General features: G+C 51.5%; 1 pseudogene; it reads right to left on the reverse strand.

Annotated features, from left to right (window-relative positions):
- Positions 1-463: 463 nt before the first annotated feature.
- LOC127490808 (proline-rich nuclear receptor coactivator 2-like) lies at positions 464-2,309 on the reverse strand (annotated as a pseudogene).
- Between the last annotated feature and the right edge of the window lie 7,105 nt (positions 2,310-9,414).

Raw genomic sequence — 9,414 nt, forward strand, 5'->3', positions numbered from 1 at the left:
CTCTGCGAGGAAAATCCATTTCTGACGGCTCCTAGCTCCGTGCTGCCGAATCGGTCTCCTAATCCTCTGCTCTTCCTCCCCTGAGATGCCAGCCAGCAGCATCACTTATTCCCATGAGCTATCTCTCCAGCTAGCCCACCCTGTCCAACACGGCAGCTCCCAGCCACGTGTGGCTGTGGAGGTTTGAAATGTGGCTAATCCAAACTGAAACGTGTGGCAAGTATCAACCATACACTGGATTTTGAAGACTTGGTGCAGGAAAAAGAAAAAAAAGAAGAATGCAAAGAATGCGGAAATCTCAGACTGATAGTAGTTAAAGTGATTGCCTGCTGAAGTGATGAAACACTGGATAGACTGGATTAAACGAAAGATATTAAAATCAATTTCACTGTTTCCTTGTACTTTTTAGTATGGAAAATTAGAAATCACATATGTGGCTTGCATTATATTTCAATTTGACAGTATAGAAAAGTAGATTCTTCACTCTTCTTGGGCATTATATTTTGTTTGTCCATTCCTCCTGTTTTTCTCACCATTTTTATCTTAGCAGTTAGCACAGTTCCTAGCACAAAGTCCTCTTGGATGCTCACGGAATATTTGCTAATGGAATGGATGTGTGGTTAGGTGAACTGCACAACTACAACCACAACCCTTCCTCTTCCTCCTTCTCCTGCACCTCCTCCTCCTCCCACTTCTTCTTCTTTGGTACAACAGTTTAACTGTATTTGTGTCAAGGATCATAAATTTAAGATTAGAGGAACTCTTTAATAGCGCATCTTTGGGCTTGAAGATTAAAAGAAAAAAAAACCCTATACTGCATTTCACGTCTCTTAAAAATAGGAAGTATTTCAGCAGCTTAAAGGTTTTTAAATTATATTATAAAGCTCACGAAACACTAGGGTTTCCTTAGAAATGCAGTTTACATCCGAATCCATCGTTATATACACTTGTACTCCAGCACAGGGGCAAACTTCAGAATCAAAGCATTCCAGACCTTTAAAATTAAGCCACGGTATAAAAAATAGTCCATGGTCTTACACTGAGCAAACTCACACTCTTTGCAGGCTAAAGGCCAGGAAACTTCACATGAGCTACAAGATGCGGTGTATTTACTCGGCTCTCTTCCTGAGGTATTGAAACTTTCCCATTACACGATTGCAGTGGTGTTCTGGGGTCAGCTCACTGCCAGCATAGCTGGTGCAGTGCTGCAATACAAAAACGTGTCTGAAAGCGGTTGAGTAATCAGCCAATACCATTTCTACAAAACACGGTTTTGGTGCATTTGCTGGCTGTCGGGAAGAAGGCCTTTGGGGTGCACCGTGCCTCACCCGAGGCCTTGAGTGCCCAGCCCACAATCCCCACTGCACGCTTGTCTAGAATGTAACTTACTCAGCAAGGAAAATCCTCACCTTTCTCTTGGCAGTGCCTCAGGCTGTTGACAGATCGCTGGTCTGGGTGTTTCTAACCAGAAGCGTTCAAAGGTTCGCCTAGTTCTCCGTCCATGTATGTGCTCGGTGATTGTTAATCTGACTCCCTAGAAACTGATTTTATAAACAGGTCCACTATACACTGATTCACTTTAAGCAATTACCGATCCATGAGTGATCAGCTAGCTACTTTCTCCCACAGCCAATAGAAAATCGGAACTTGAATGGGAATCTAAACTTGCATGCTTTCACTTCGGAGCGACCAGGCTGAGAACACTTAATATCAAGTACAATTATTTAGTTATTCTAACTGCACCACCTCAGCCATTACATCACAGTGCATACAACAAAACAAATGAGATGATACCTGATTATGCTTTTTGCACTCATTAGTTTTACACAAACAGATTACATTCCCTAGTCGCATTTGTTTCACACCAGTGTAAACATTCGCATTTTATCTTATTTTACACCTGTACTTTCGGTAGGGGTTTAAGTCGAATGTCATTATTTCTTTATCGGCAGGATTAAAGGAAAGAGGAACCCAGTGGCTTGGTGGTCTGGGAAGAACACTCGGCGATGGCGGCTCACTGAATCTGCTCCAGGGTAGTTCTGATGAGCCTGTGGCTTAAAAAGCAAGCTAGGACTTGGCAAGTTGGAGTTCCACTTTTGATTATTTGGACATTTTTTGTTCTTCCCTCCATTTCACATGGCTTCCACGCAGCAATTACAACCATGTCCCCTGTCTTTTTTTTTTTTTTTTTCTCACGAACAATCTTCATCTGGGAATTGTGATCCTTGGTCCTCTGTTAAGCAGCCGTTGGTCCTTACTAACATTTCTAGAGTGAGGGTTGGAACGCTGCACCTCTCTCCAGCACCCATCTTCAGCGTCATTGTGGCCTTCCTGTCTGTTTCTCAGGTTGCAGGGTTTCCACCACCATTCTCTTCCTGGCTGCAAAGCCCAAGGGTAAAAGGTGCTGCTTTCTGGCCATTTGGTTCCTTGCTATGTATCCACGGTTCCTCGTGGGCCGATCTGCTGAGGTCAGCCTAGGAGCTGAGGCGGAGTCTGTTCAGCACACACACACGTGGGAGAGAAGTGCTAGTGACTTCAACGGGAGCTACACGGCTGCCTCTCAACCTGGAAGTCCTCCTTTCTTTCCTGGGAGAGACAGAGCGTGGAGCAAACAAAGCCCACAAGCACCAGCCAGCTAGCAAGGACCACCTTACGTCTCTGATCCGACCCATACCTGCTTCTGAAAGGACAGGATGCCCCAAAGTCGTAAGAGCTGAGTTGTTTTGTTCTCCAAATTTGGTTTTCATTTTTATTCACTTACTTGAGAGGCAGAGAAGCAGACACAGAGGGTACCGCAGCTGTTGGTTCACGCATCAAATGCCTGCAATGACCAGGCTGAAGCTCGGAACGGAGGTATTCTAGATGGGTGGCAAGAACCCAGTGACCCGAGCCATCACGTGCTGCCTCCCACAGTCTGCAACGGCAGGAAGATGAGGTCAGGAGCTGGAGACAGGACGCAAACCAAGGCACTCACGTGGGCTGCAGCACCCCAACACGTGCCTTAACTGCTGTGTCGTATTCTCCAAGTTTAAAGGGATTGGTGAGGACGCATGATAGCCAGTAATAAAGGTCCCTGAGTCACCAGGGATTAACAGAGGGCAATTTGGGATGGGGCGTGACTCAGGCTGCAGAGGTCGCCTGTTTGAGAACCCCTCCATGGTCAACAGAGGAACTTTATGTCACTGTGGCCTAGCACAGACATTGATTTGCATAACACGATCTGCTCTCTCTCTCACTACCCTGGGATCGGGTCCCTCTTATCATGTGTTCCCTCAGCTTCTTCTTTAAGCCAGGCCTCCAAGAACGCCCATTCCTGTACCCAGCCCACTACAACCTCTGTCTGTGAAACAGCACAACAGCCAAGGGGGCAGGCCCTGGAGCAGGGTGGTTGGTTTGAACCGAGTGCTTCCTACTTATCACAGGTGTTTGATCTCCAGACAGTTCCCTTGACCCCCTAAGCCTCACCTTCCTTGTCTGTGGACGTAGCGTGGCAGTTAGTAACTCCAAAGCATTTAGGATGGCGCCTGGGGTGCAGTCATTATTTCATGGCTGCTATGTATCCTCAGCCCTAGAACTCATTCTGTGTCACAAATCACACTACTGTTTGTCTTTACCCCTCGCTGGGTCCGTGAACCATGGTCTGGGCACCCATGCTTGGCTGTTTGTCATGGCTGTAATTAGAAAACACCCATCTCCTATAAAGCACGCATTTGGGTGTGGCCATGGGAGACTTTGTGCTCATCTGTGAGGCAAACATTTACTTACTGCAAGACCTAGGTTTGGTCTCTTAATTACGGAGTTTTGCCAAGTGGCAGAAATGATACCTACCTCTCTCAAGTCAGTAGAGAGCCAAGTGGTAAACCATGCATTGGTCATTTTGGTTAACTCTAAAGCACTGGCATATAAAGTAGCAAGATACCAGAAGTGAGAACAGTTTGTCCACATGTCCATAAGAGCAGAAATTGAGACTTGACATTATTCATTTAAAAACGTGTAGTGTGCAATCATGTTTGCCAGGGGCCTGGGGAGTGGGGAGTTATTGCTTGGGTGTGGACAGAGTTTCAGTCTGGGAGGCTGAAGCATTCTAGAGATGTGTGGTGGTAAGGATTGCACAGTAACGTGAGTGTATTGGCTGCCACTGGGCTGGACACACACAGGAGCCCTTCGAGGGCTGTGCCCACCCTGTACACCAAGGTGCTTCATGGTACAAATCCCAGGGGCCCATGGAGGCACGAAGGAGGGCTCCCAGTGATTCTGGGGCAGAGGTGGTCTGGAAATGCTTCCTGGGTGCCCTCAGGATTTGGTCCAGGCAGAAACAAAAACAGGTCTTGCGACTGGAAGCAGAAGAGCCCAGGACACAGGAGAGTGAGACAGGCCCAGTGTGCTGGGGAGGGGAGTGTGAGCGTGAAGTGAGCTTGGCTCTGTGAGATGCTGCCTGAGCGGGGCTCTATAGCTCATCTCCTCCGAGGGCCCCTGGGAAGTACTGAAGGCTTTGGGAAGGGGAAGGCACATCCGGACGAGCCTTTTTGACAGCTCACTGTGGCAGATGCATGGAGGTTTTTATCTATCTATCTATTTATTTATTTATTTTTATTTAATAAATGTGAATTTGGGGCTGGCGCCATGGCTCACTAGGCTAATCCTCCGCCTTGCGGCGCCGGCACACTGGGTTCTAGTCCCAGTCGGGGCGTCGGATTCTGTCCCGGTTGCCCCTCTTCCAGGCCAGCCCTCTGCTGTGGCCAGGGAGTGCAGTGGAGGATGGCCCAGGTGCTTGGGCCCTGCACCCCATGGGAGACCAGGAGAAGCACCTGGCTCCTGCCTTCAGATTAGCACGGTGCGCCGGCCGCAGCGCACTGGCCACGGTGGCCATTGGAGGGTGAACCAACGGCAAAAGGAAGACCTTTCTCTCTGTCTCTCTCTCTCTCTCACTGTCCACTCTGCCTGTCAAAAAAAATGTGAATTTACAAAGTGCAACTTTTGTATTGTTGTGGCTCCCCCCCACTTCCCTCCCTCCCTCCCTCCCGAGGCCCTCCCCTCTCCCACTCCCTCTCCCATCCTGCCCTTCATCGAGTTTCATTTTCAATTACCTTCATATACAGAAGATCAACTTAGTATATACTAAGCAAGGATTTCAACAGGCTGCCCTCACACAACCGCACAAAGTTAGGGTATTGTTCGACTAGTAGTGTTGTTTTTAAGTTTCATAGTAAAACACATCACATTAAGGACAGAGATCCTACGTGGGGAGCCTGTACCCAGTGACTCCCATTGTTGATTTAACAATTGGCACTCTTATTTATGACGTCAGAAATCCCCCGAGGCTCTTGCCATGAGCTGTCTAGGCTATGGAAGCCCCTTGAGTTCACCAACTCTGAACTTGTTTAGTCAAGGCCGTATCACAGTGGAGGTTCCCTCCTCCCTTAGGAGAAAGGCACCTCCCTCCTTGATGGCCTGTTCCTTCTGCTGGGGTCTTGTTCACCAGGATCTTTCATTTAGGTTGTTTTTGCCACTGTGTCATGGCTTTCCAACGCATGGAAGTTTTGTGAGAGTGGCACAGAGCAGGCTGCCTGGAGAGAGAACACGTGGGAGGTGGCTGCACAATGACGGCCTTCTGGGGACAGTGGGCCAAACTAGCAGATCGGAGAGTGTTTAGGAGCTAACGAAGAACATGGATTCTTGGCTTGGGAACCTGGGTAGATGGGGGAGCTTGATAAATGTTTGCTTCCTGTATTTGGTAGATGGCTACTTGGATGGTAGATATATGTGTATATGTGTGGATGATGGATGGTGGATGAATGTGGATGGATGAATGGAAGCATAGATGGTGGGTGGATGGTTGGATGGATGATGCATGCATGGATGGTGGGTGGATAAATGTGCAGATGAATGGTGGATGGCGGACAGATGGATAGATGGTGGATGGGTAGATGATAGATGGACAGGTGGATGGGTCCTTTCTTCTTTGTATCTCTGTATCTTTGAATACTTCATTTACTTTAAGATGTTCTGATTCCTTACAGTTCCTGACAATTTCTTACAGTCTTGAGCCTCCCAAACTCCTTCCTCTGGATTCCCACGGCTTCCTGTAATTTCCCTTTTGGGTATCACTCAGACACATCCAGCGTTCTATGAATGTTAGCAACAGCCACTCCCTGGACGTGTCCTCCTACACTCCATATTCCCCAGACTAAGTCTCACGAGAGCATCTTCTCATCGCCTGTCCTCACCTGTCCTGTCCAGCCCCGGCAGCGGTGCCTCCCTGCCTGCTCCCTAGCTCCGTGCAGAACCTGGATCATAGCAAAAGCCTGAGCCATCCATGAAGATAATGAGTGAAGAGGCTGCTGTCGCTGATTCTCTGCTCTGCAGCTCCTTGTCCAGTTCATGGGTGACTGGGGTTCTCAGGAGCACTGTTGGGGGAGTCCTGCCTCGGGACAGGCCATTCCCCAGCCTACAGTCCAAGGTGCCTGGACTCACGCATAATGAGGTCTCCACAGATGAGCCCTGGGCACACTGCTTCCTGTGTGAGTGCTCTGCCAGGAAGTCAGGGACCCTGAGACCCCAACTGTCGGGTAAGACCCCTTGTGCCAGGAGCTCCGGACTCCCAAGAACACCCTGAGTCCTGGCTCTTTCCAATCCCAGCTTCCTGCTAATGCACACTCAGAGGCAGCAGCTGATGCTTCAAGCAGTTGGGTCCTCTCATGTGGGAGATGCACACTGAGTTTCTGGCTCCCGGCTTTAGCCTGGTCCTCCCCTCCCGCAACGCCCCAGCTGTTACAGGCACTGGGGGAGTGAACCAGCAGACGCAGATCCACCTCTGTCTGTCTCTCATTGCCTCTCTGCCCTTCAAATAAATATAATCAATTACTAGTTTTGCAGAAAGCCTAGAGCATTGTGGGTCTCCGATGAGGGTGCAGGTGGGGGTTGTGGAGGGTAGGAGAAGCGGGCCCACCTGTGGTTCTGTCGGGGAGTCTGACACCCTGCTGGCTGTGTGGCTCCATGCTCGCTGTTCCCGTAAGGAACCTGTGCTCGCCCTCGCTCTGAAGGCTCGGGGAGTCTCAGAGACCTCCCTCTTCCTCCCTGTTCCCCTGCTCCTGTTTTTACACTTCCACACGCCAGTGCTCCCTGACCTGTTGTCTTGTTGTCTTTCTCTGTCTTGTTTTGGGTGCCTGGAGACACTGAGCCACCAGAGTCAGGGCAAGTCCTCTGACAGTCACCCCAGGAAGCGCTGGTGCAGTGGGGAAGTGAGGTGGGGGAGGCGCGGGGGCAGATAGGGCTGCGTTGTGTGTGGAGGGCCAGATATGGTGGGAAATGGCCTGAGCTGTTGGCGACTTTGCGAGACCTGAGACCCTGTAGAGCACCTGTCCCGGTTATTCCAGCCTCGGCGAGAGGGAGCCGCCAGGTTTATCCTCTGCTCCAGTCTGTGCCTGGCTGAGGGCTGAGGGCTGAGTGCAGGTGCCCAGGCTCCTGCTTCCTGGCCAGAGGTCTGCCCTGGGTGGACCAGCACAGCGTCTGCAGCAGGCAGCCTGGGGGACCTCGCACAGAGACCTGTGGGTGGGCATTGAAAGTGTTGGCCACGCCCACCTCTCGTCCTCTTATTAGTCTCCTTTCCCCTCCCAGTTGGACCCATTCTCTTTTCATGGGGTCAGCAAACCCAGGGGGTTCCCAAGCAGACTTCTGTCAAGGTTTGGGGATGACAGAGGCTGGAGGTCCCATCACAGTGTGATACACAGGCAGCGACACAGAGTCCCAGGCACCTCCCGTCCCCACTGGGCTCTCTGCCAGGCCCGGCCTGAGCACCTTTTCCCTCCCGAGACCCTCCCTACCCTCTTCTCCCTCCCCCCTTTGTTAGACATCAGGGTGACACCACCCCTGGGGCTTCATGACAATCGATGCTCAATAAATAATGCTAGGGCTAAGAGATGCGCCCAGTTCAGCCCAGATGCTGCAATAGAGACACGGGCTGCTGGAACCCAGCTGACAGAAAATAGCAGGAGTAAGGGCGATGGCTCTCCCGGAGACAAGCCCTGTCCCGTGTCTGTGTCAGTTCCTCCACCAAGGAGGGGGTTATACAAGATGACCTGGGAGAGTCCATCCAGCTCAGATATGTCGCGTTCCACACAAATCTGAGAAGACCAAGAAAGCTGGCAACCATTCCGGGGAATGGAGTCCTTAGGCCATCTGGTGGGAGGTTGGGAGTTTAACTTGGGACCATCCACAGACTCTGAGACGGCAGAGAGGGACCGGCTCCTGGCGTGACTGGCGGGAGAGAGATACGGGGGAGTCTCTGCATAGAGAGGTGTCAGACTGGAGAGAAAGACCCCACGGCCACCCATGAACGAGTCACCACTGACTCACGGCCAAGCGGTCACCAACGTGAGCCATTGGTTTGGTTGACTGACTACCTTCTGCAGAGCCTCTGGGACCAGGCTGTATGCTGGGAACAAGGGACCCAGCCACGATGGTGAAGCAGAGGTTGGAGTGATGTGGCCAGGAGCCTAGCAACACGGGCTGCTGCTGGAGGCTGCAGAGGGCAAGTCCTCTCCAGGGGAGCGCAGGGGCCCTGGGTGAGCAGCAGCAAGGAGACAGCTGCCTGCAGGGCCATGCCAAAGGAGAAATGGTGTGAGTGACAGCAGCCAGCCTTGGGAACCCGGACGGCTCCTGTGCCAGTCTGTGGGTGCTGGAGCAGCTTTTGGAGAAGACGAGAAAGCCAAGTTCTTCCTGAAAGTTAACTGGGAAGGAGCCAGAGCAGAAAGGCAGCCACAGGACAGTCAACTCCGAGGGAACCTCCTGTGCAGGCTTCGCAGAGAGAAACAGTCCTGTCTTAGGACGCTACAGAGAGCCTGCGGAGAGGGCTGGAGGTCAGGCTGGAGGGGCTGATTAGAGCCAGGTGTGAAGAAATGGGGCAGGCAGGGGGCCAGCGCTGTGGCACAGTGGGTTAATGTGTCACCTGCAGTGCTGGCTTCCCTTATGGGTATGGTGTGAGTCCCGGCTGCTCCACTTCCCATCCAGCTCCCTGCTAATGCTCTTGGGAAAGCGGCAGAAGGTGGCCCAAGTGCTTGGCCCCTGTGCCCACATGGGAGACCTGGAGAAGTCCTGGCTCCTGGCTTCAGCCTGCCTCAGCCCTGGTTGTTGTGGCCGTCTGGGAAGTGAACCAGGGATGGAAGACCTCTCTCTCTCTGCCTCTGCCTCTGCCTCTCCCTCTCTGTAGCTCTGACTTTCAAATAAAACAAATAAATATTTAAAAACAACAACAACAACAACAACAAAGAAATGGGGCAGGCAGGAAAGAGGGGGCAACTCCAGGCACCCCGGGGCCAGGTGTAGGGTCTTAGCACCCTTCTCCCACCCAGGTGAGTTTGTGAGACAGGAGGTGGGGCCCGGGCTGCCCCTTGGAGCTCTCCTGTCCTGCCATGC

The sequence above is a fragment of the Oryctolagus cuniculus genome, chromosome 6 (assembly GCF_964237555.1).
Source record: "Oryctolagus cuniculus chromosome 6, mOryCun1.1, whole genome shotgun sequence".
Taxonomy (NCBI): Eukaryota; Metazoa; Chordata; class Mammalia; order Lagomorpha; family Leporidae; genus Oryctolagus; species Oryctolagus cuniculus.